At 40.7% G+C, this 27822-nt stretch overlaps 1 pseudogene; it reads left to right on the top strand.

Moving 5' to 3' along the window:
- Positions 1-6040: 6040 nt before the first annotated feature.
- The window catches only part of LOC148033967 (uncharacterized), a 76505-nt pseudogene continuing 54723 nt past the window's right edge, over positions 6041-27822 (top strand).

Here is a 27822-nt window from a genome sequence, read left to right as displayed (position 1 = left end):
CTTACATGCTTGCACAAGTATTAAATACAATAATGGCATGCCGTTTTGTGTGAGAATGGTTTGTCAAGTAAAGTCAAATAGCCTAAGAATTTAATAGACCAAACCAAAGACTTGGAAAAGCTTAAGCACAAGTCCTAGGTTTTGAAGCCAAAAAATGGGCAAGAACTTTCTCACCACTCTTGTTGATCAAAAGTCCAAATAGGCTTTTTAGAAAGTGAGGCACAATTGAAAAAAGGAAAATACTTTAAGAAGCTACTTAACTTGCTTAGAGTAGCAAGCCAACTTGTAAAAGAAACTTTCTAATTTCCTTGTGCCATTTGATGCCTTGACTTGTATTGTTGAAGGCTAAATGGGCTCGCTTTAAGAAAGAAAAAGTGAGACTTAGTAAGAATAATTATCCTACATACATTCAATTCCAATTCAAGAGATCAAACTTCTAGATGTATCTTTTCTGGTCATCAAGTACAAAACTTAATACTACCATGTTCAAAAGTTTCTTCCCATTACTCTCGATCAAAGAAGTACCCATAGGCTAAGATTAGTGGGTGATGGCATTTAATGTACCCAATGTCCCAAGTCCTTGCTAATGCACCCCTTGAGTTGTGATCTTGTATCAAATGTATGCGAGGTTGGGGCAATAAATCTCACTAAATTGAATATTCTAGTTGAATCTAAATCATGGAGTTTTCCTTATTTGTGCATAAGATCAATCCTAATGTTCTTGATTCAAATATCATTAGGTGAAAAATGCCCTTCCACTCATGATCAACAAATTTCCTCCTTTATTCATGTGATGACACACCCTTAATGAGTTAAATCATGTCAAAAACACCCCTTTGAAATGCTTGTAAGTCATGTGGGGGCCTAATTTTAGGTGTAAGGGATGAGAAATTTTATTTTATTAATTTCTAAATAATGTGGAAAAATGAGGTCACCTAGTTTTGTGCATAGTGTATAAGGAGAGTAAGGGACTGGAGAGAGAAGGGGAAAGGAGTTCATGCATTGCTACTAACTCTTCTAGAAACCACCTAGAGAAGTAGCCCATTGCTATCTCGATCATTGAGGGTGCTAACTATTAGTCCACCACTTGCCACATGGGTGCCTTCCCTCTAGCTTGTTGGTTGTGCCCTCCTCAACCCATCCTGAACTATCACTATGAACTACATTACATTCTCTAAATTCCCTCCCATCCCTCTTTTACTACACAATTATACTACCCTCTACCCCTCCAATGGTAGCTCCTATGCATCTTAGAGCTACAACTAGGGGATGGTCTTAGTGGCTAATATTTGGCAATTGGTTATATTTTCCAAAAAATCAAAATTAGGAGTTTGAAACATTAGTAGGTTGATTATTATTATCTTTATAGAAGATCTTTCCACATTTTTTGAAATGTTTTGGAATCCTTATTACTATTTGCCACTAATTCTTAAGATATTGTCTATTTTTCTTATCTACTGGAGTTATTTTCAAGGGTATATATACCTTATATATCTTCTTCTAAGATCCAATAAGGATATGCCATAGTATTTATAACTTAAGAAAATATGAATTTGTTAATTCCATCCTTGATCATGAGTTCTACTTAGCACAATTAGAATCTGAATGCAATTAACACCATCATCATTTGCATCACACTTTGCAAAATGAAGTAATCAAACCACCATCATTAGCTCAATGTTAGCCTACAAAATCATCAAATTTTCCCAACCTTTTTCATCTTAATGATGATCTCTTATTTTAATCTCCTTATACTTCCCTCTTATAAAAGGCTACTTGAAATATTAATTTCAACCCTTTAATTGATTACCCACAATCACAACCCTTTCCCTTTATAATTTGGTTATCATTACAACCTCATTGGTATCATAATTATTGTAAGTTGAAGCTTCAAATGCAATGATAGCTTCTAGGAAGAATATACAAACCTTCATTTGGTCCTCTGTGAGGCCCTCCAACGCCTCTATCCTATCACCCTGTCACATGCACTATAAGGATATAGGGGCGTAGCAATGCAGAGTTGCGACGTATATTAGCGGCATCGCTATTTTCATCACAAATAGTGACGGTACTCACAAAAAAAAAGGTGAAACCCGAGTGCGGCATTTTGCCGCAAAGAGTGAAAGAGAGCGTGCCTTTGGGAGGGAGAATGAGAGAATGAGAGAATGAGAGAGAATGAGAGCTTCTCACCACTGCCGATGTTGTTGCCATTGTCATCATTTGTGAAGAAGAGGAGAAAGTGCACGAAGGAAAAAGAGGGGCCGTCATGAAGAGGAGACGAAGAATCCATCCTCAGGCCTTTGTGATGTGAGTACATTTCCCCCTCTTGGTTTGTTCTTGTTCTTTCTTCTTTTCTTTTGTTTGTTTTTGTTGAGAATAAGGTGCTTTGAGGGTGAAAGAGAGGAAATGAGAGAGAAAATGAGAGAGGGAGAAGAAAAAAGAAAAAGGAAGAGAGCACGAGAGAGAGAGAGAGAGAGAGAGAGAGAGAATAAATATGAAAGATAACAAAGAATGTAAGAAAGAGAGGGAGGGAGGGAGGGAGAGAGGAGAACGAGTGAGAAAACACAAGGGGGCGAAGAGAAACAAAGAGAGGGTTTGTCACAAAGAGGAGACGAACAATCTATCCTCCTCTTAGTTTGTTCTTGTTCTTTCTTCTTTTTTTGTTTGTTTTTTGCATTGAGGGGAAAAGAGAAGAAATGTATTAGGAAAAAAATAAACTCATAAATGGACCTTTTAGCCCCCCCTCTCTCCTCCTTAAAACAAGGAAAAGAGGAGAGAAGAATAGTAAAATAATCCTCTTCGCTCTCCACTTTTGCAATCTCATTTTGCATTTTTATATTATCTACAAAGACATACTTAGATTCCTTCTCTCTCCTCATTCAAGAAGCATTTCTAAACCAAATTTTATATTAAAAAAGGAGTTAGTTACGCGAGTGTGGTGCTTTGTTTTCAATGCAAAATGATTAGTAGATACGAGGTAATTGATTTTTTAATCGAGAACAAGGAAAATGAAATTTCGGAAGTTCCTTTTAAGATATTGTGGGGATTTTTTATATTCTAGATTTTGGTCAAAAAACAAACCAACTGGTCAAATTTTGTGTTTTTTGGAGATGTTTTTGGAGGTAAAATAGAAATGTCTAAAATATGAAAAGTCTTGGACATCCCTACCCTCTGAGCTATTTTCCCCCATATCTATACTCTCTCATGGCTCTATTGTGACCTCCTCTCTGTGTTTATGCAACCTTCATTAACAAAGTAAATTACTTACACCCTCCTTTCCATTGGCACCTTTGTGTGCATCTCCACTCTACCTCGTGTGACAACCAAGTAGGCTCCCCGTTTCTATTAATAGTAAAATGAATACATGAAAGAAGGAGCTGCATATTGAGGTAGAGATTGAATATACCCCATTATTCAAAAGAACCCAGCATACCAGTGTCAACCCTCAGGTTTTGCAGAGTTACAGGTAAATGGGATTGAAATATATGAATTTGTGGATTGATGGGGGAATCTACCGAATCGACCCCTTAAACAATAGACCTCCAACATTCTCGGGAATCACAAATTTGTTGAAGTATGTGTGCGAGGGTGGTGAAAATGGGTTGCTCGGTTATGCTAGGCAGCTCAATGATCAGGCGTTCAAAGTATTTACAACCTACCAAGCAACCATAAAAATTTATCATGATGTGATCGTTGCACTTCAACTTCATATACAACAACTCATAGGATAAGTGGTACAACTAAATGACACTATAATTCAATAAAACAATTAAATTGTTTCAATGTAAGACACTATCCATAGCATTGGTATCTCATATAAGGAGGTAAAGGCACAATTGGACGACCTGAGAAAGATCAACAACAAGCTAACACAAGAGCACAAACAAAAAAAAAAGTCAATCAATGAGTTAATTGTGAATAGTGGCCAGTGAAAGTGATGTATCAAAGCATGTCAGGTAGCTCAAAATGAGAACCTAGGTAAGGGTAAGGTTGGATCATGTATTAGTAGATTGTGAAGGCAAGTACATTGGAAAATGCTTTGAGAAATCCTAAGTTTAAGGCTGTGAAGGAAAATGTGATTGAGTGCACATTAAAAGATGCGTCAAATGATTTCTCAATTGTGGATACACAATCTATTTATGACAGGGCCGGTATTAACATGACTTACTCAAATATATTCAAATGTGTGAAGGACGAGTTTAGTCATGTGCTGAAGAGAAATAAAATTGTGCCTCTTCCTCAACCTTCAAAGTTAATTAAGGCCTAACGGCAACTTACACTACAACGCTACAAGGGTACACACATATAGTGATACTAAGTAGCGACGTTTTTTTTCGGCGTCGCTATTTACGTCGCTAATCCTCGAAATATTTTAAGTCAAAAAATGCGTCGGTATTAGCGTCGCTAAAAACGTCGCTATTAGCGTCACTATTTAGCGATGTAAGTAGCGACGCTAATAGCGACGACTTACTCTGGTAACATTTCGCGGAAACCCAAATGTTTCTTTCAAACGTGCGCACGAACTGCAGAAGCAAGGCGAAGGCGGGGAGAAAGAGAAAGGGAGGTGAGCAAGAGAGGGAGGTGGGCAAGGGAGGTGAGCAAGGAAGCAAGCTGCAAGCCGCACGCGAGGAGAGGAGCGTCGCCCACATGAAGAGGTTGTGGAAGAAGAAGAGAGCATGACGGTATGCCCTGTTTTGGTTTCTTTACCATCTTTGTTTTGCTTTGCAATGTAGGTTAGAAAGTGTTGGTTTCTCTTCGATCTTTGTGTTGCTTTGTGTTGCTTTGCAATGTAGGTTAGGAAGTGTTGAAAGAGAGAGAAATGAAAGTGAGTGTTTTCAAAAAATTTCTTGTGTTGGTTTTTATTCTTTGCAATGTAGGTTAGAAAGTGTTGGTTTTTCTTCAATCTTTGTGTTGCTTTAATTTGCAATGTAGGTTAGGAAGTGTTGAAAGAGAGAAATGGAAGAGAGTGTTTTTATATTTTTTCGTATGTTGGTTCTCTTCAATCTTTGCAATGTATATAGGGTAGGAAGTGTTGAAAGAAAGAGAAATGGAAAGGAGTGTGAAGGGGGATGCTTGTTTTGCTTGATTATAATTTTAGAGAGAGAGTGAGAGAGATAGAGATGTAGAGAAAGAGAAATGAGATGCTTGTTTTGTTTGGATTGTATCTTTTGCAAGATCTTTCTAAACTACATATTCATCCACAATGATATTTCTAGATGTAGAAATACTTCTTTTTCTAGGATCATAAAAGTAAAATGCTTTGGTGATGTTACTATTACTCATGAGAATAGGTTTGAGAGATTTAGAGTGTAATTTCTTTCTATGAGCATAAGTAATGCTTCCAAAAACTTTCAAACAACTCACTACTAGCGTTTGACCAATAAAGGCTTCAAAAGGAGTTGTGCCTTTCAAGGCATAGTGGAAGAACTATTAACTGTTATAAAAATGTATGTGTGTGAGCATAGTTTAGAGCCGACCTCAAAGATAGATAAGTTTAGAGCCGAACTCAAAGAGATAGGTACGAAAATTTTAAAAAAAGGACGTGAAATATATATAGTGGAGTGGTCCCAATATACAATATAGAATCGTTATTAAATTATCATTCCATTACATCGCAGTCAAGATGTCTAGCACTCACGACCAACATGGTGGGGATCGTGAGGATTGGCTCAATCAATGTGTCCCCTGTCCATGCACGCAATGCAAATTGGCCATTCGTCGGAAACGCCGTTTGTCCATAGAGCATGTGCAACGGTATGGAGAGTTTTGAGTTGAGATAATTGACCAAGCAGTCTTGAATTACGAGATTGTGGTAAGTTCTCTCTCATTACTATATGACATGTAATTGATTTAAGTATAACAGTTTGGGGTTATCTTAGAAGTTAGCTCCTTAACGTCCTTTACAGGGTTAGGGCCATGTCGATACATTGCAGTCCGCAGATCTCTTGCGTCCAGTAAGACGGGTTCGTCCACGCTCTATACAAATGCCGTCCGAGATAACTAGTTGTCTCATAGAGGTGATAACTCTCAACCCCCTTCTATGGGTGAGAATGCTGGAGATATGGACGATCCTCCTGCTTTTTTGGAACCTGAGTTAGAGGACATGATCGAATCATTGCTTCCAATGGACTCGGAATCCCAAGATCCTTTAATTGCGGAGGCTGCCATTCCATTGTATGATGGGAGTCAGGTATCCCGTTTGAAGACACTTCTTGCATTGTTGAGCATACAAACAAAGTATGGATAGAGCGATACGAGTGTGATAGAGCTATTCAGGTATATTATGATGTGTATGATTCTTTATTGAAAGCCATTAAAATGTGCTATGTAGTACTCTAATAACGTGCTTCATTGCAATTTGTAGAACGTTGAAATCTTACATTTTGCCTACCCAAAACACGATGCTTGAGTCTCGTGATGATGCAAGACAAGTGCTGCGAAAGCTAGGCATGGATTATAATTGCATTCATGCTTGCCCTAATGATTGTGTTCTCTTCCGGGGAGAGTTTGAATTGTTGGCCACATGTCCTAAGTGCGGTGTGGACATGTATCGAAATGACTTGCAAGGATAGACTGTTCCGCAGAAGGTTTTGAGGCACTTTCCGCTGATACCGCGTGTTCGGACCAAGAGTTTTGCAAAATTGACTACATGGCATGTGGAAAATCGATCCACTCATGGTATACGAGCTGACTCAGAAGCATGGCATCACATTAATGAGACTTTCCCTGACTTTGCAAAGAAGGCGAGGAATCTACGATTCGGTCTTGCCATGGATGGGGTAAATCCTTTTGGTTTACGTTCCACCTCCTATAGTGTATGGCCCGTGGTCCTTGTTAACTACAATATACCGCCATGGCTTTCCACCAAGAAAGGACACCTTTTACTCAGCTTGCTTTTGCCTGGACAATACAAAGCCAAGAATATGGATGTCTACCTCTCTCCACTGATTGATGAGCTAAAGGAGTTGTGGGAAGGAATTGTAGTGGAGGACATGAGCAAACATATTGGTAGGCGATCCGCAACTATAAGGGCAATTCTTATGTGGACCATGCATGACTTTCCGGTTATGGAGAATGCTCTAGTAAAGCGCGTTTTCTTATTTTGCTAGTTTTCTTTGAGCGATGTTGGTGTTATGACATGCCTCATTGTACATGTGTGTTCTACAGGGCTAGTCACGTCAGGTTACCATGCATGTCCTCTGTGTGGACCAAGGTTGGATTCTCGTATGTCAAAATCTATGAAGAAGATGGTATTTGAGGGACATCGGGCTTTTTTGCCAGAGGCTCATGTCATGAGAGAAGGATTTCTTGGTCGCCCTCCTGCAAGAATGAATGCACTGAGCTGGTTTGATCGCAAGATGGTGGACCAAGACTCGCTTCCCAGTGGAATGCGACGCTTCTCAATTTTCTATGAGCTAACTTATTGGAAAAAATTGAAAATTAACCACCTTTTAGATCCCATGCACATTTTTAAGAATCTGGGTAGCTTGCTATGGGACCACCTCACTGGGCAGCGAGACACACTAGGAGCAAGGATGGATTTGAAAGCAGTGGGAAAGATGGAACCATATTGGCCTGTAAGTGGCGTCGACGGTCGAGTGCAATTGCCGCGCGCTCCTTGGGTTTTGTCTAGCAATGAAGTGCGACAAGTAAAGGAAAACATCATGTCCTTTCGCACGCTGACTGGCCTAATGCGTTCTCTCAAGACAGCATTCACAAAGGATGACCAACTGACAGGACTCAAATCCCATGATTGGCATAAGATGTGTCATGTATGTACGGTATGAGGCTGCGTATTGCATGATTCTGCATATTAGATTTCAGAACCTCCGTTTGTTTATACTCAATATTAATTACATGGTTTTCACAGTTCGTATTGCCGATCGCAATAGCGGGGTCTCTAACATCGGAGGTACGGACAACCATTTACAAATTGTCCGAGTTGGTTCATTTTGTCTCCCAAAAAGAGATTCACACATCATCGATTGAATCCGCGAAATGCATGGCAGTAGAGACTACTTGTCTTTTGGAGAAGTATCTTCCCACTAGCATGCTCACGATACAAACCCATCTTCTAGTGCATATTGTAGATGAATTGCAGGTTGCAAGTCCAGTCCATAGTCGATGGATGTTTTTCCTTGAACGGTTCATGAAGACCTTAAAGGGATTTGTGCGACAACGGGCTTGTCTTGAGGGTAGCATGGCTTGGAGGTTGGTTAGTGTCGAAGGCCTTGGTGTACATTTCTGAGTGGTTGTCCACTGTGGATCGGGACAAAGGCTTGATATGGTCACTTAAGGAGGATGATCGTATGAATGGAGATGTCCTAGTGGGAAACGAAATAGAGAAGAAGATGGATGCATCCATGGAGTCCAAGGTGAACCAATTTTGTATGCTGCATAGCGCTACGATGGAGAAGTGGCTGCAACAGTATGAGGATGCTCGAGCTGAGCAAGAGTCTACAAGATCTGACTTTCGACGGAGTACGCGGCAACGGCCCATTCGATATCCGAAGGGCTTAGAGAAGATGCCTCTACTCATGTCCACTAGATGGCTATATGAGGCCCTAACCAAAGCATCTCAAGATGGAGAAACAGTTACTGAAGAATAGTGGGACTTCTCATGTGGATGCAATCCCAAGGTATGCAATCCCAAGAAATTACAATCTATACTGCAAATTGCAACTAATATACTTGTTCTTCTCCCAATTGGGCTACACAAGTATCAAGTGACGATTGAAAAATATGAGAAGAGATTAGGAAAATCTGGTAACTTGCAAAACAGCCTTGCTTTGGAGGAGAAAAGGCTAGGAAGTTTCTCTTACCACCCATCAATGAGGAAGGGAATGTCATGGTTCGTAGGCCGTAGGACTACGATGGGTGGAAAAAGTTACATTTTGCAGTTCTTGATCGAAGTAATGGAGGAAAAACAAGGTTGGCCAAAGCTAAGGTTTGGATAATTCTTAACAAATTGGCTCCCTTACTTTGCAGTATGGTGTTTAACTGTAACATTTCTGTCGTATGACCTCCCCCCCTAATTAAATGAATTTTTTAATTGAAAAAAAGGGGAATAAATCCCCCTCTACTCACACTCCCAATTGGTGGACTGCGGGGGGTGGGGGGTCCCGTCGTGAATCAAAGCGGGAGGGGGGGGTTGCTGCGTGCCATTGGAGAAGGGAGAGGGGGATGCTACATGCCATTGGAGGAGGTAGGGGGAGGCTGCCGCATGTCATTGGAGGAGGCAGAGGGGGGGCTACCATTGACAACGTGGGCAGAAGGAGAAAGCTCCAGCTGGTAGAAGAGGCGTTCCTCAAGTCTCTTATCATGGAGGAACCCTCAATGACCGAATCTTTGGCAACTATGGTGTCAATGCCTAGTAACCCTATCCTTGAACTAGCCCAAGAAGAAGCTAGCCATGATCTGGAATATCTAGAGATGTTAAAGGAAATTTTGGAAAAGGACCAAAACCTGAGACTCAAGGTCAAATATCAAGAATTCTCTGTCAATGAGGGACTTGTCTATTTTAGGACAAGATTATGCATACCCTCGAGCAAGAAACTCAAACTGAGAATACTTTGGGAAGCACATGAATCCCCCTTTTTAGGCCAAGACCCTCAACATGGTCAGAAAGAGCTACCATTAGGGAAGGCTTAAGGGTGACGTGCTCAAATATGTCACGGAATGTTTGTCTTGCCAGCGTATTAAGGCATAACATGTCAAGATGCCTTGGAAGCTGCAACCTCTCGATATCTCCCAAATGAAGTGGGAATTTATCAGCATGGATTTTGTTATTGGGTTACCCTCAGTGCAAGGGGGCTACAACTCAATTATGGCTATAGTAGGCATGCTCACTAAGGTTGCACACCTCATTCCGGTCAAGACAAATTATAAAGCTTTAGATATTGCCAGACTATTCATCAAGGAGATATTCAGGCTCCATGGGTTGCCTAGAAGGATCGTTAGTGACCGCGACTCCCTCTTCACATCTCACTTTTGGAAAGGGTTATTCAGGGCCATTGGGACTCAACTCTGTTTCAACACAGCCTATCACCCTCAAACTGACGGCCAAATAGAGAGGGTTAATCAATTCATTGAAGATATCCTTAGAGCTTATTGCTGTGTGAACCCAAGAAATGGATTCAATATCTACCATTAGTAGAGTTCACCTATACTGCTTCCTACCAACAAAGCATTCAAATGACACATTTTCAAGCATTGTATGCACATTATTCCCATACCCCATTCAACTTTTTAGATCCTACTTTAAGAGTAGAAGCTTCTAAGTAAATGCTCGAGGAAATGGGTGAGTAGGTTAAGGCCATCAGACAAGATATTAGAGCCGCCAAGGATAGGCAGAAAGCCTATGCAGATCTAAATAGACAAGAGCGACTCTTCAATGAGGGAGACATGGTTTTTATTCGTGTACGGCCCAAGAGGAGTTCCCTATCATTGGGGGAGTTTAAAAAACTAAGTCCAAGGTATTGCGGACCCTACATGATCCTCAAATGCCTAGGGCCCAATGCCCACAAATTCCAACTCCCTGAGAACGTAAAGCTTCACAATGTATTTCATGTTAGCCTACTAAAGAAATATGTATCCAATCCTAGCCATGTACTCAATGATCAACAAGTTGTAATGCCAAGCCAAGAAGTCCTTTAGCTCTAGCCATCTAGAATCCTAGACATTCGAGAAAAGAGATTGAGGAATAGAATCCTCAAGGAGTACCTCATCTAGTGGAAGGACTTTCCAAAAGAAGATGCAATGTGGATTGACGAGAGTACTCTCAACCAACAATACCCCCAATTCCTTTGGAGATGAGGATGTCTCGATTCCTTAAGGGGGGAAGAATGTAACGTTTCTACCGTATGACCTCCCCCCACCTAATTAAATGAATTTTTAATGGAAAAAAAAGGGAAATAAATCCCCCCTACTCACGTAGCCAACTGTAATGGTGAGGGGGGCTGTCATGAATCAAAGCAGGAAAGGGGGGGGGGGGGGGTCGCATGCCATTGGAGAAGGAAGGGGGGATGCCGCATGCCATTGGAGGAGGCAGGGGGAGGCTGCAGTGTATCGTTGGAGGAGGCAGAGGAGGGCTACCATTGATGACGTGGGTAGGAGGAGAGAGCTCCAGCTGGTAGAAGACGACGCAGGTAAGGGGGTAACGAATACTCCTTCCCCTCCCCCATTCTTTGCATGGTGGCAGCCATCCAGCTGCCCGCCCTGTTGGGAATAGAGGGGGGGCCATTCCTTACTAAATTCCCCCCCAAGACCCTATAAAAAGGGCTTAAGCGTGGAGAAGAGGGGGATTGGAGGTGGTGGCCCTACACACTACACGAAGTTTGATTGAAGAGAGAGAGAGGAAGAGAGAGTAAGAGAAAAGAGGGAGAGTAAGAGAAGAGAGAGAGAGAGATAGAGAGACAGAGAGAGAGAGAGGAAGGGAGAGTAAGAGAAAAGAGGGAGAGTAAGAGAAAAGAGAGAGAAAGAGAGAGAGGGAAAGGGAGAGTAAGAGAAAAGAGGGAGAGTAAGAGGAGAGAGAGAGAGAGAGAGAGAGAGGGAAAGGGAGAGTAACAGAAAAGGGAGAGAGAGAGAGAGAGAGAGAGGAAAAAAAAATTTCCCTCTTTGAAGACTTCCGAACTTGTGGTCCTTGTTTTCCCCCTCTTAGAGAGGGTTCTCACAGGCGAATCACTTCCATGAGGAGTCGTCTCTCTCGTAACCTGGGTACGTAGCTACGAAGGAAAATTCGAGTTATACGATGCCTCCCAAGCGAATTAAGGTTCAATCAAGCACGAATCTCGCTTCAACTGATGGAGCTGTAGGTCAAGGAACCGCGATGCTTGGTAACCAGGTACTGAAAAATGGGTTGTTAGGATGCTTATGCATGTTCGTCATTAAGCGAAAATCATATATTTTTTTGCATCGCAAAATTGGTTAAACTGAAAAGGTAGGGATAAAAGCTTGAATCAAGTCCATGAGAATCGTGAGTGCTACAATAATAGGTTAAGTATGTTTAGGTCATTGCAACAATAAGCCGAGTTTTGGGCTCCTATAATCCTTTAGAGAGATGTAGCTCTCACATGCATTGGGCTGATGACTTTGTGTTCCTCATACAAAAAGAAAAACACAAGCCTCTATTTATAATTTGCGTAAGTGCATTGAAAAGAAATTCCCAAGAGTAGAACTCCATATTGCATCATCGTCCTAGGAAAGACTCGCATCTAGATTACATGATATCACAGACGGTTTCAACGGCACTGCTAGCGAGTCATCTTAAAGATAGTTATAAGACACACATATGAAGCATTAACCTCAATTGCTCAAGTAGTTCAATGAGATAAATCCTATATGGGGCTTAATTCGACTTATTTAGGATTAAAGGTATTATTATTTCATAAGTGGACCATGAGACAAGTAAAACACTCACTGGCCTCTATTCCAAATCTGGCCTCGATAAAGCTGAAAAAACCTTTAAGATATCACATTTAACCATGATGCAATTTATCGTTAATACAAGAGGTTCGAGTGTCGTTTCTTCCAATGACAAGAACCCTAGATTAAAGACTAGCAAGCTAGGACAGCTTCCATCCGAGAACTATCGGATGTAGATCCAATTGCATAATTGCTCACTCCTATCACATAGGAGTGGGGTCGGAAATAAGGTATTCCCTAACCCTCGGAGGATATTGGGAATTGCAACGAAGGCAAGAAGGTCAAACGCTAAGCATCAAGATAGGGACCCCCACCTTAGTAGATGTCTCAAGCACTCACATGCACCTTTGTTTGTGCTTGTAAATTTAGAAACACCGCTTCTAAAAAAAGATTTTGTAACCCCAAACTCATAAATGAGAATAATGAATTAGGTTGAACTTTTGGAGGGCACGGCAGACCACCCCTAGCTGGCCACCAACCCTAGCCAAGGGGGTTCTAAATAGTCATGACGGGAACGTGGACCGAACCCACCACGAGAGGTCTCTCCGTGGGTTGGTTTAAACGTAGGAGGACGCTTGGATGCCAGGGGGCTCTTGCTATAAATTCCCTGCCTCCGGGTCCTACTCGAACGATCAGCGTGACTCGAGATAGATTCTAGAGGGGCCCTTGTTACTAGTGTAGGATAGAAACTTGGTGGAAATAAAGTGCATCCTTATGGATTGAGGATATTGTCACTTTTGAACAAGACTTATATCTCTGAGAAATTGCTAATTTTAAGTTTACTTCCACGGAACCTGTTTGAATTTGTTTTCGTGTCAGTGCCATAAGATTACGTGAATGAACCCTGTCCTTTAAAGAGGCTGATTAAGAAAGTTGTTTTTACATGTCACACCTAAAAGTGATAGGGATAATTAGATAACTAAAGTACGTTGAATGAGGAAAGCAGGAGGGTGGAACCCCCGATGGGTTTGTCCTACGACAAGGTGGTCCCAGAGAACTAGGAGGCTTCTCACAAGATTTTACCGTCATTAGACCTTTGGGGCAGCACGAGTTAATTCCCAAATTCATACCATTTTTGGAAACCGGAAGGGGATTATGTCTTATGGACAGAGAGGTGGAACGATGCATCCCTCTCATTCCTATTTCTCCTTCGACCCAAAGGGGTATGGACCTGCTTCGGATTGGGTGACTCCATATATAGTAGAGTGACTGGGAAACCTTGACCACTAGGGATTCAAGACTCAAGTTGATCCTAGTGGGTTCGGTCGTGAACATTCCATTGCGAGGTGGACTCAAGAAAACCTAGGCGACAAACCTCGTGAAATTTCGTGAGAGTGCCAGGTGGTGACGCTTAGATTCATTTCTCGATGGACTGCCAAAAACGTGCTTAGATAGATGGGCGCGTCATTAACAATGAAGATAAGCAAGAATTTATCAATGATGTGCATAGCTTCTACGAAAAATGGTGGAAGCATGGGGCAAAAGCTCTATCACACTTTATATGGTGCGTAATAAGTTAATATTTTAAAATTGTATGGGTGAATGGTAGCAATCCAATGATCCAATTGCTATCTTGGTGGTATAGGATTATAGTAGCGGATGAAGCTAAACTCTCGCAAAAGAGAGCAAATAAAAGTGCTAATGAATCGGCTGCAGATATGATGGAATCATGTCGTGTCACTAAAAGAGTGCATCATGAAGCCTCAAGTGCCAAAGAAAACCATGCCAAGTGGCTAGAAACAAGGCTTCAACAAGGCAACAAAATGGGTTCGAAGAGAGCTAAGATAGTAAGATGAACAATGTGTTCAATGTGAATGCAATTCCTAGTTTAAGAGAGAAAGAGAGACTGTGCATCTATGTGAATGAGTCTTACAGTTTAGGGTTATATAAAATAGGGTTTCACTTTCTATCTTATTCATTGAGTTCTCACATCTCTTGTACAGGAAAGATGGCTAGGTCTAAGGTAGTTGTAAATAAGCTTTCGCTCAGAGCCCCATATCGTGTTCAACCCCTTGGAGCATCTACTAGCTCAAATGCACCCCCTTCTCAACCTAACCCACCTTCCTCAAGCCACCCTCACAAGGGTCCTCCTTAACATCCCCACAAGAAACGCAAGTGGAAGCGAGATATAGTGGCCTTGAGAGAAATTAGGAGGTATCAATGCTCTTTTGATCTCATCATTCAAAAGGCGAGCTTCTTGAGACTTGTTCGCGGGATTGTGCAAGACCTCTACCACACAGAAAGCAAAATGTGGTTTTTGGCACAAGGTTAGGATAGACTTGTTCACAAAAGAATGTCTTCATGCTCTACAATGTGTTACGGATGCCTTTTTAGTTAACTTGATGACTGATGCTCAGCGTTGTGCAATACATGCGAAGCACATCACTGTGACATATGATTTTTGATGCCGAGAAGTGCTTAAAAATAGCCAAAATTTTTGAATTTCAGGGGAAAAATAGACTTCGTGGAAGGCGGCGATGGCAATCAGTACGATTTTAAGTGGCAATGCCCGGAAATGCTTAAAAGACCCACTCAACGATAGTTGGTGAATTTTCATAAATTTTTAGCATGTCACATGGGACCCTGGGAGATGCTCCGCAGTGGAGGACTTCAAGATGGATGCCCAGGATTTTTTAGATTGTGAATTGGGTACCAGACACAGGAGATAGGATGTCAGGGAGGCCAAGAACCAAAGGCAAGTGGAAATGGGACTTAATAAGTCCAAAGGGCATGCCTTTTAGGGGCTCCCTTTAGGGAGCCCCACAAAAAAAACTAATTTGAGGGGGGGGAAGGTGGGGGCATCATTTTCTTTGTGCCGTGCAGATGAAGGTGCCTTCTTCCCAATCATTGAGAGAGGCTATGTTGGCTGTAAGCAACCCCCCCAACCGACTGGATGCCTGAGATGCACTTGATCTTCGCTCCCCATCGCTCCAAACCGTGCATCAAATGGCTGCCCAGTTGTGGAGATCAGATTTTAGTATTTCTCTCTCCTCCCTCCCTCTCCTACTACAAGGGCCAATTCCTGCAAAGAATGAAGCCCGGTTAGTGAATGCTCGTCCGGCGCAGTACCGGATCGCTTCCAAACCAAAGGTGGGCTAAAGATGGTAGTGTGGAGATGGACTGACCATCAAACGGGCCTTGTTTTGCAGACCCATGACAAGTTTCAAAACCCGAAATAATAAAAAAATACATGGTAATGGCATTTTTACAAAGAAAATGGCTCTTTTTCCGCATTTGATGGGGTTAACAATGTTCTTATGGGCTGAAAATTGATGGACATATTGTTTGCTACTGGTTTCTTGTTTGTATAATAAAAAACTCAAAAAACATACACTTAAAGTATGGAAAATAAATGGGAAAAACCCGAAAAGCATGATTTTTATAGAAAAAATGGGGTTTTTGGGCTTAAAATCGGAAAAGCATGAAACAAAACACCAATAAAATCTACATGTTTGCTGTTTAAAGACTCAATAGCTATAGCTTTGAAATATTTCTAATTTTCTTCCATTTTTATTGATAATAAATAAGGAAAAATGAAAAATTTTACTTTTTAAAGAGGGAAAAAAAGGGAACGGATGAGGAAAATTATGAAAAATTATGGATGTGTCTATGAGTGTATAATGAGGATAAAGCATGAGGGTTTGCCTCAGGTTATCCCCATTTATATGTTTTTGTGAGTATTTACTGCTTATTTCGTGCGAAATACACATTAAATCACCCCTTTACCTATGCAACGAGGCAAAACCTTAAACGGTAGGGGAGGAGGGAAGTTTGAGTGCTAAAATATAATATGAAATCTGATGCATTTGCTGCATTATTCATAGAGGATGATGTTAAGTTAAATAAAGGGAAATACATCACGAGTGTAAGGCTCGGTGTCTTCTCTCATTATAGCAATTACGTGTTAGTGTATGGAAACGTGAAAATAATGGATTTGCACAATGCACGAGGCTGTTTTTCAATTGTTTGAGCACTTAATCATATACACATTTGCATCAAGCATCATTAAATGGTATCAATTACAATCTCATGGATGCATAGCACTTGGTTTCTTTAGGACTTGACCCACGTAGAGAGAGTGAGCAACCCGGTTGTAGGTCTAGACGGTGGGTTCAAGGGGACGGATAAGTGAGGATCGGTGCATTCCCAAAATGATAAATATATTGACACCAAGAGGGGAGTTTGTTTCGAATGTGTCTATATATGGAAGCAGCGCATCGAGGGGCCAATCCCCAAGATGTAGAAGAGCTGTAATAGGGCCATGGCAATCAGTCGATGGGGTGCCCTGTGTCTGTGATATGTGGTATTTATTGCCGATATGTGTATAATCTCCCTCTGAGGAGATGGAAAAGGGATAATGTATCCCTCGGCAGACGCTCCTGGCCCGTGAGGCCGTGTGATGGGGTTGTTTGTTGAGTACATGAGGTCCGGCTAGTGCCAATCACACTGTAACTCCCAAGGACTTCCAACTTGTAAGAAATCTTCAAGCACTAAAGGATGCATTTGTTCCAATGGAATGAACAAAGTTTGTAATGTTATCTTTTTGGCATAGTGTTCTCCTCGTGCATTGGACATATGACTATGTCCCAGTGCAAAACGATTGTATGCGCCTTTAAAATATGAATTAAAATTTTACTCTTGTCCTTCGTTCTCAACTTTGACTGTGCACCTTTGCTGTATTTTCAATTCTTACTTATAGTTTTTGTTACAACTATCAATTTCAATAGGAAAAACATGCAAAAATTTGCCATTTCTTGTTGCAAACTTTACTCCTGATACCTCTGTATAGTCTACGTGGTGCGAAGTTTCTAAGGGCCAATAGTTGCAATGTTGATTTCTCAATTATCAATCCATCCATAATTTGGTGTGGGATAATTTTTAAAATACTAAACCATATCAGAATGCGACAAAACTTCACACACGCACTCATTAGGTGGCCAATAGCCCTCTTTTTTTTTGAAAAAAAATACCTACAGAGCCCTGCTCCAAAGTCTAGCGTGTGGAGCCACTTTCATAGAAAAAAACAAATGCCTGCAGACCCCTGGTCCGAAGTTTGGCGTGTGGAGCCACTTTCTTGCCAAGTGACTCCAGATGCTAGACTTTGAACCAGGGGCGTGCATGTATTTTTTTATTTTTTTTTAAGGCTCTTGGCCACCTAACGAGTGTGCATGTGAAGTTTCGTCGCATTTAAAAGGTTATGGATTTACAATCACACGATGGACAGTGCACATGAAGCTGCATTAATCCAATTTTGGGGTTTAAATGGGTTAAAAATTCATTCTTCTTCTCATTTTCACATCTTGCTTTCTTTGCTTCCTCCATTCTCACATCCCCAACCTATGTCTCTTCTCCGTCTTGCCCTCCTTGAGCTTGCACGGCATGCACCAAGCAAGTATGTCGTCGTTTCGATCCTGGGAAGACCTCATGCCAAGGCCCGCCACCTAGAGCACAAGGTGGAGCCTCCTCTAGTGCAGCAACAATAGGTGCTCCCCATAGAGCACAAGGACCACCACAGAAGAAGAGGAGATGGAAATCGGGCACTATTGCTCTCGGGAGATAAGAAGAATCAAACGCGGATACAAGCTTCTCATCCCGAAAAGTCCTTTTCATAAGGTTGTTCGGGAAGTCATGCAAGACTTGGAGTTGAAAGGGATGGGAAGATTTTGGGCACAAGTGCGGGATGGCCCATCAGCAGGAAGGTGGACTGCTACAGCTATGGAGGCCCTACAAATAGCTGTAGAGGGGTTTCTCATTAACTTGTATGATGATACACAACTTGCAGCCATCCATGCAAAGCGTGTGTCACAATCATAGATAAAGACATGAACTTTATCATTCGGCTTCGACACGACAAGGGGACTTCTCCATAGGTTACGATATTAATGATGCAAGGTTTTGTAATGAGTGTTATAGCACTATAGCATCTTGGAAGGCCAAAATTTTTTGTATACTCTGCCACATTGTAATATTTATTTATATATACATAATATCTCATGCAATGTGTACAAAATTTAAATAATTGAGTAAAATTGTTTTGTTTTGTTTCTTGAAATGCATGACTCTTAATTTTTGACCCTTCATTGATTTCTTTTCGGCACCATTATAAAAAACAATTGTGCTTTCTTAAGGTATTTTATAATTTCTTTTCAGGTTGCTAAAGTATCATATATTGCCACTTGGAAATACCATGCCTGAGTCTTGTGATGATGCGTGACATGTTTTAGGAAAGCTTGGTATGGACTACAATAGCATCCATGCATGTGTCAATGATTGCATGTTGTTTCGAGGAGAGTATGAGACTATGGAGACATATCCAAAGTGTGGTGCTCACAGGTATCGATAGGACTTGCAAGGGAAAACCATCCCTTAGAAAGTTCTTAGACACTTTTCACTTATTCCTCGTATATGTCACATGTTTCGTACATCAGGCATGGCAAGCTTGATGTGGTATGCACATAATATATCACAAATGGAGTCCAACAAATATCATTGGATTCATACACATGGAGCCGCATTGACTCTACCTTTCTAGGCTTTGCACAAGAGCCAAGGAATCTTCAACTCGGTCTTGCTTTGGATGGCATGAACCTATTTAGTCTCTACTCAACTTCTTACAGTGTGTGGCGTGTAGTCCTTGTTAATTACAACATCCCGCCATGGCTTTCTATGAAGAAAGGACACTTGATCCTTAGCTTGCTCATTCCAAGCCACTACAAAGTCAAGAGTATGGACATCTATCTCCGTCCATTAGTTGATGAGCTTAAGATTTTGTGGGAGGAGGGGTTACCGTGGAAGATATGAGCAAAAATACATGGTCCACATGAGAATGGCTCGTATATTGGCAGACTGTCAACCATAGATGACTTTTCGGGATTCAGGGAGTGCTTAGGTAAGTAGGCTTCCATTCTCATTGGTTATATCTATCATAGCTCGTTCAAGTTTATGTTTACTAAATAGAGGTGTTGGGACAGGTCTAGTTACCTCACGTTATCATGCATATCCATTGTCTGGACCATAGTTAGACTCCCGAAGATCACAAACCATGAAGAAGATGGTATATCAAGGACACGTCTCTTTCTTGCCGGAGGGTCATGAACTGAGGAAAGGTTTTCTTAGACGACCTTGAGCACGAATGAACTCCCAAAGCTGGTACGAGTTGAAAATGGTGCACACGGAGTCGCATCCAAATGGAATGTGACGATTCTTGATTTTCTACAAGTTGCCATATTTGACCCACTTACAGATCAATCACTTGTTGAATCCCATGCATATTTTCAAGAATGTGGGTAGCTTACTATGGAACCACATCATAGGAAAGAGAGACACTACAGAGGCACGAATGGATTTGAAGGGGGTAGGTAAGATGGAGGCGCTTTGGCCACAGTTGAGTGTTGATGGTCGCTTGCAACTGCCTCATGCTCCTTGGGTTTTGTTCACTAAAGAAGAGTGCATTGTCAAGCAAATTATCAGGTCTATGCGCACTTCGACGGGTATGATGCATTCTCTCAGATGCACTTTTTCTAAAGACGACCAAGTATCAGGGCTAAAATCCCCATAATTGGCATAAGATATATCAGGTTTGTACTACGAATGGATTGTAAGTGGCATGCATATTTTGCTATTTGGAGTCTAGTCAGTGTTTGTAATGCTTCTTCATTTGTGGCAATTTATACTACCGATTGCGATTGTAGGATGCCTCACTTCAAAAATACGCAGGATGATTACAGGTTGTCAAATTTAGTGCAATGGATCTCATAGAAGGAGATCAAGACATCCTCTATTGAATCCGCAAGACGGGGAGCAATGGAGACGGTTTGTATCTTTGAGAAGTACCTCCCCACCAGCATGCTTACGATACAAACCCACTTCCTGGTGCATCTTGTAGATGAAGTGGAGATTTCAAGACCTGTCTATACACAATGGATGTTCTTCTTAGAGTGCTTCATGAAAACCCTCAAAATCTTTGTGCCACAATGAGCTCGGCTAGAAGGTAGCATGGCTGAAGGCGTTAGTGCATATTTTACATTGGCTACGAATTGTGAATTTAGACAACAGTATGCTATGGTCGCCGAAGGACGATGTCAGACTAACCAAATATATGGTGGTTGGAAATGGGGTAGGAAAAAGGATGGATGTTGCAATGAAGGAGAACGGTTTTGTAGCAACGCTAATAGCGACGACGGGGATATTTTTCATATATAAAGAAAACGTCATTATAGCATGTATATGTTGTAGTGTTATTACAAAGGTTTTGGAGCTGATAGGAGATCCCATGCATGTTCAATGCATGGAAACACTAAAGGTTTGGGACCAAAAATGCATATGACATGAAGTTCAGCGAACTCAACAACTACTATTTAGATTTGTACAAGAATGTGTAGTCGACAATGATAATGTACTACAATATGTCTATTGAGGAATGTAATGGTAAATTACAGTTTGTTATAAAATTAGATGAAAGTGAGGTCGTCAAAGAAGTAAAGCTTGAAAGAGTTAGTGTAACTCTGATAAATAGAGCTTTACAATTCTACAAGAACAACCCTGGGAACTTTAGTGTTCAATCCAAGCGCCATGTGTGGTGGCTCACTACATTTGAAAGTGAATCATTTTTTTACGTTGCACCATGTATCCATGAAGACGTGGGTTGCTAGGTACGAGCAAGCCAGGAAAGATCAGGAAGAAGCACAATCAAAATTTCGATGTAGTGCGTGCCATCGACCGATTCGATATCCCGAGGGCATGGAGGAGATGCCGCAGTTTATGTCTATGCATTAGGAAAAAATTGAACTTACAAATGGGCCTTTTAGCCCCCCCTCTCTCCTCCTTAAAACAAAGAAAATAGGAGAGAAGAATAGTAAAATAATCCTCTTCTCTCTTCACTTTTGCAATCTCATTTTGCCTTTTTTATATTATCTACAAATATATACTCAGATTCCTTCTCTCTCCTCATTCAAGAAGTCTTTTTCAACCAAATTTTATATTAAAAAATGACTTAGTTACAGGAGTGTGATGCTTCGTTTTCAATGCAAAATGATTAGTAGATACGAGGTAATTTATTTTTTAATCAAGAACAAGGAAAATAAAATTTGAAAGTTTCTTTTAAGATATTTTGGGGATTTTTTATATTCTAGCTTTTAGTCAAAAAACAAACCAACTGGTTAAATTTTGTGTTTTTTGGTAATATTTTTGGAGGTAAAATAGAAATGTCTAAAATATAAAAAGTATTGGACATCCATACTCTCTAAGCTATTTTTCCCCATACCTATACTCTCTTATGGCTCTATTGTGACCTCTTCTTTGTGTTTATGTAACCTTCATTAATAGAGCGAATTACTTACACCCTTCTTTCCCTTGGCGCCTTTATGTGCTTCTCTGTGCATCTCCACTCTACCTCCTGTGACAACCAAGTAGGCTCCCTGTTTCTATTAATAGTAAAATGAATACATGAAAGAAGGAGCTGCATATTGAGGTAGAGATTGAATATGCCCCATTATTCAAAATAACCCAGCATACTAGTGTCAAGCCTCAGGTTTTGCAGAGTTACAGGCAAATGGGATTGAAACATGTGGACTTGTGGGTTGATGGGGGAATCTACCCATTTGACCCCTTAAACAATAGACCTCCAACTTTCTCGGGAATCACAAATTTGCTGAAGTATGTGTGCGAGGGTGAAAATGCGTTGCCCGGTTACACTAGGCGACTCAATGATTAGGCGTTCAAAGTATTTACAACTTGCCAAGCAACCATAAAAATTTATCATGATGTGATCACTCGATATCAACTTCATATACAATAGCTCACAGGACAAGTGGTATAGCTTAATAACACTATAATTCAACAAAACAATTAAATTATTTCAATGCAATACACTATCCATAGCATTGGTATCTCATATGAGGAGGTAAAGGCACAATTGGACGACCTGAGAAAGATCAACAGTAAGCTAACACAGGAGCACAAACAAAAGAAAAAGTCAATCAATGAGTTAATTGTGAATAGTGGCTAGTGAAAGTGATGTATCAAAGCATGTAAGGTAGCTCAGAATGAGAACCTAGGTAAGGGTGAGGTTGGATCATGTATTAGTATATTGTTGAAGGCAAGTACATTGGAAAATGCTTTGAGCAATCCTAAGTTTAAGGCTATGAAGGAAAAAGTGATTGAGTGCACATTAAAAGATGTGTCAAATGAGTTATCAGTTGTGGATGCACAATCCATTTGTGACAGGGTTGGTCTTAGCACAACGACTTACTCAAAGATATTCAAAGGTGTGAATGTTGGGTTTGGTCGTGTGCTGAAGAGAAATAGAATCATGCTTGTTTCTCAACCTTCAAAGTTAATAGAGGCTCGAGGGCAACTTAATACAAAGGTTTTGGAGCTGATAGGAGATCCCATGCATGTTCAATGTGAGAAAACACTAAAAGTTGGGACAAAAAATGCATATGAGGTGAAGTTCACCAAACTCAATAATTACTATTTAGATTTGTATAAGGTGCAGTCGACAATGGTAATGTACTACAATATGTCTGTTGAGGAATGTAATGGTAAATTGCAGTTTGTTATAAAATTAGATAAAAGTAAAGCCGTCCAAGGAGTAAAGCTTGAAAGAGTTAGTGTAACTCTGATGAATAGAGCTTTACAATTCGACAAGAACAACCCAAGGAACTTTAGCGTTCAATCCGAGTGCCATGTGTGGTGACTCACTGTATTTGAAGTTCCTAAGGAAACATTTGAGGTGTTGTAGTTGTTCTTTATGCACACAAGCATTCCAAACATCATCGATCATCATCAGAAACATGGTGAGATGCTCTCGCTTGAAGGGTGTGGTGAATAATGGCATCTTGCAAGAGACTTGAAAACTTTAAAATGCATGTGTAGAATCTCCAATGGTGCAAATAAAAAGAATCCATGCCTATATTGCATGACACAGAGGGTGGAAGGATATGACGGAAAGAAGAATTGGAAAAGGGTGGCAAGTACTACATCGACACGCAATAGAGAAGATCCCACTTGGAAGCCCAACTTGAACATTCCATTGGATCGTATTCACATTTGTTCATTGCATGCTTTTGTCAGAATCATGGAGAAACATGTATATGAATACATTTGATTTACTTATAGGATGCAACCAGAAAAAGAAGCCATTGCAATGTGTAGGAATGTGAGGTGAGTGCTATCAAAAATTGGGCTACACAAGCTTCAAGTGACAATTGAGAAAGATGAGAAGAGATCACAAAAATCTGGTAACTTTCCAAAAAAGCATTGCTTTGGAGGAGCAAAGGCTAGGAATTTTCTCTCAGTACCCATCAATGAGGAAGGGAATGTCATGGTTCGTACGCCACAGGACTACGATGGGTGGAAAAAGTTACATTTTGCAGTTCTTGATCAAAGTAACGGAGGAAATACAAGGTTGGCCAAAGCTAAGGTTTGGATAAGTCTTAACAAATTGGCTCGCTTACTTTGCAAGATGGTGTTTAAAAATGAAGATAAGAAAGAATTTATCGATGTTGTGCACAACTTCTACCAATTTCCTTATGGATCTTTCAAGATCTGCATAGGATTTTTGCCGATCTTGAGCAACTTGAATGTCATGTCGGGTCAATTGGATTTGTTCGTCCATCTCTTCAAGCATAACCTTAGAAGCCTCTACTTTGAGAGTGGGATCTGAAAATGTTAGAGATGTACGACATTATTGCTGACAGAAGGCTTGGAATGGTGACATCTTGATTGTTTGTTGAAAGGTAGCATTATAAGCAAACTCCACCAAAGGTAAATGTTCAATCCACCATTTTGATTCTTTGCCACAATAATACCTTAGAATATCTTCAATGGTCTAGTTCACCTTCTCAGTTTGGCCATCAGTTTGAGGATGATAAGCAATATTGAAGCATAGCTGTGTTCCAATTTCTTGAAATAGGCAAGTCCAAAACTTAGAGGTGAACCTGGAGTCTCGATCACTGACTATGCTCTTTGGCAATCCATGTAACCTAAATACTTCTTTGATAAAGACTCGACCAATAATGACTTATAAGTTGCTTTGACTAGGATCAAATGTGTAACTTTTGTCAATCTATCAACCACTACCATGATGGAGTCGTATCCACCAGCAGTAGTAGGTAATCCAACAACAAAGTCCATACTTATTGACTCCCATTTCATTTGTGGAATGTCCAAGGGTTGTAACTCTCGAGGCATCTTGATCCTTTCTGCCTTGACTCTTTGACAAGTCAAGCACTGAGCTATATACTTTAATACATCTCTTTTTAATCCTGGCCAGTGATAGATTTTACGAACTACGTTGAGTGTCTTGGCATACCCCGGATGTCCTGCAATGGGGCTGTCATGTGCTTCCCATAAGATCTTGGCCTTCACGTCTGGTCTTTTTGGGATACAAAGGCGGTCATGGTAATATAGACAACCATCACTAGCATGATAATCCTTAATCTTAGACCTTTCTTTATCAAAGCTTCCCCCTTGAAGTACCTTAGCCACGAGTCCTTCATATTCTTTATCCTGAGAAATAACTTGGCGTACAAGCTCAAGTACAGGGTTATCAGGTATAGATATGGTTCTTAAGCTTCGAACTTCTACAATGCTATTAAGAAAGGATTTTCGGCTTAATGCATCTACAACAACATTGTCCTTCCCTGGATGATATTTGATTTTAAAATCAAATTCTTGCAGTATCTTTATCCATCTTCTTTGTCTTCAGCTTGGGTGAAGATCCACTTAAGACTTTTATGATATGTCACTAAAGTGAATTCCCTTTCCAATAGATAGTGTCTCCACAGTTTCAAGGCATGAATTACTACGAGTAACTCAAGGTCATGAGTAGCATAGTTGGATTCGTAGGGTTTCAATTTTCCGGAAGTATAGGCCACTGGTCTTCCTTCTTGTATTAGCACCCCACCGATTACGAGTCCACTTGCATCAGTGATCACTTTAAATGGTTGATTGAAGTCAATGAGTTTTAATACAGGTGCAGTGGTTACAGCTTCTTTAAGCTTATCAAAGCTTCCTTGATGCTCAATGGTCCAAAGGATTTCTGTATTTTTCTTCAAAAGATTTGTCAAGGGTGCAACAATGAGGAAATAATCCTTGATGAAGATTCGATACCATCCTATCAGTCCCAAAAATCCTCGGATTTCTTTTTGTCTTAGGTATTGGCCATTCTAGGATATCTTTTACTTTGGTAGGGTCTATAGAGATTCCATTAGCGGAAACAATGTACCCAAGATATTCAAGCTTGTCAGTGAGAAATACACATTTACTCATCTTGGCATAGAGCTGATTTTCACGAAGTGTTGCTAGGGCGATCTTTAAGTGACCTTCATGTTCCTCTATTGATTTGGAGTATACTAGTATATTGTCCAAAAATACTAGCACAAAATCATTTAGAGATGGTTGAAAGATGTCTTGCATTAGACGATTGAATGTAGCTAGGGCATTAGTCAATCCAAATGGCATGACTAAAAATTCATAATAACAATACCTAGTGATGAAGGCAGTCTTTGGGATATCGTGTTCCTTGATTTGAATTTGATAGTATCCAAGCCTTAGATCTCAGTCTTGGAAAAAACCTTTGCTCTGTGTAGGTGGTCTAAAAGTTCGTCTATCCTTGGTATGGGGTACTTGTTTTTTATCGTAACCTAGTTTAGTCCTCTGAAGTCAATGCAAAGTCTAAATGTTCAATCCTTCCTTTTCTGGAAGAGGACAGGTGCTCCCCAATGTGAATTACTTAGGCGGATAAATCCTTGCTCTATTAGTTGCCTCAATTGTTCCTAAAGCTCAATAGCTTCAGGAATAGACATTTTGTACAGTCGTTTTGACACTAGCTCAGCTCCAGGAATCAATTTTATTTCATGATCAACCTCACGCTTTGGAGGTACTTGAGTCAATTCCTCTGGGAAGACATCTTCGAAGACATTGAACCACGAAGGTAGAGTGCCTTCATTAGTCTTTTCGATCTTATTCAACCGGATCATGTAGATTGGTTGACCTTTCTTCAATCCCTTCCTGAGTCGACTTGCCTTGGCTAGTTGGGCTCTAGTTCTTCCAGCTTTCCCATATGCCTTTACAGTTTCCTCTTCCAAGTCTTGAAAGACTACTTCCTCTTCAACACATAGAATCTGGGCTTTGTTCTTCTTAAGCCAATCCATTCCCAGAATGCAATCGTAGCATTCTAGTGGTAGGATTCGAAATTCTGTTTCAGTTATATGGCTGTCTAACTCAAATCGAAGTTTTCCTACAGCTTCAGTTGAGGCGATTTTCTTCCCACTATCCAATTCCACTATCATTTTCCTTGTCCCCCTGGATTCTAGATGCAATCTTTTAACTGTATTGGGTGCAAGAAAGAAATGCATGCTACCACAATCAATTAAGATCGTAAACGACGTACCCTTGTAAGTAGCTAGAGATTGAATTACTGAACATTGGTGGTCCGCTCCTTTCTTTTCCACGGCAGCATGAATGGATCCTCTTTCAAATTCTTCACCTAGCATGCATTCCTCGGGCTATCCAATCATGGTATTTACTCGGGCACTAGCTATTCTTCCACGTCCATGGCCTGGGTTGTTGTTGTCATTTCCTCGGCCAACCTGGTTTAGGCTATGATTTTGAGGACGGTTAGGACAATTTGCCCTTAGGTGTCCAGTCCTTCTACACTGGTAGCATTGCCTGATTCCTATCCCATTTGGTCCTTGGCTAATTGCTTTAGCTCTACCATTTCCTCTAGCATTGGTCATGTCGATACCATGGTTTGGGTAACCCCTTCCATAGTTGCTCATTGGATGGTTTCTTTGGCCATTTTGAGTGATTTCTTTGGCCATAAGTTTTGCTCACATAAGAGCATCTTCAAGAGTCGTTGGTCTCATTCTTTCAAGGCGAGTGTCCAAATGTGGATTTAGTCCTTGGCAGAACCTTGCAATCTGTTGAGATGTTGTCATTGGGGGTGCATATTTACAGACTCACAAACTTGGAATAGTATCCTTCCAAGGTTAGGCTTAATTGTCGTAAGTTGTAGAATTCATTCATCTTAATTGATTCAAAAGATGGGGGAAGATAATGTCCTTTCACAGCTTCTTTGATCTCCTCCCAAGTTTTGGAAACTTCTGTTACTTCTTTATCTTGGCAAAACTGTTTCCACCAAAGCTTAGCTTCGCCAATAAGATGAAGACAAGCAGTCATGTACTGATTTGCAGCAGTGGTTTCAGCGGCTAGGAAATAGTCGTCCAAAGCCTTAATCCACACTTCTGCATCTTACTCCACCTTGGGTCCTTCACCACTAAACCTAGGTGTTGGTGTCTTCTTGAGAAGAAACTTCTTCTCTTAGAGTTCCTTGTATGTTTCATCAATTCACACTAGTTTGGTGATTCTGATTATCTCCGTAACTTCTTTGTTACA

Source organism: Lygodium microphyllum, chromosome 7, assembly GCF_053477565.2.
Source record: "Lygodium microphyllum isolate KBCC chromosome 7, Lygodium_microphyllum_v1.1.10, whole genome shotgun sequence".
NCBI classification, from domain to species: domain Eukaryota; kingdom Viridiplantae; phylum Streptophyta; class Polypodiopsida; order Schizaeales; family Lygodiaceae; genus Lygodium; species Lygodium microphyllum.
Note: the sequence above shows the minus strand (reverse complement) of the source record. Positions and strands in the feature narration are given on the sequence as shown.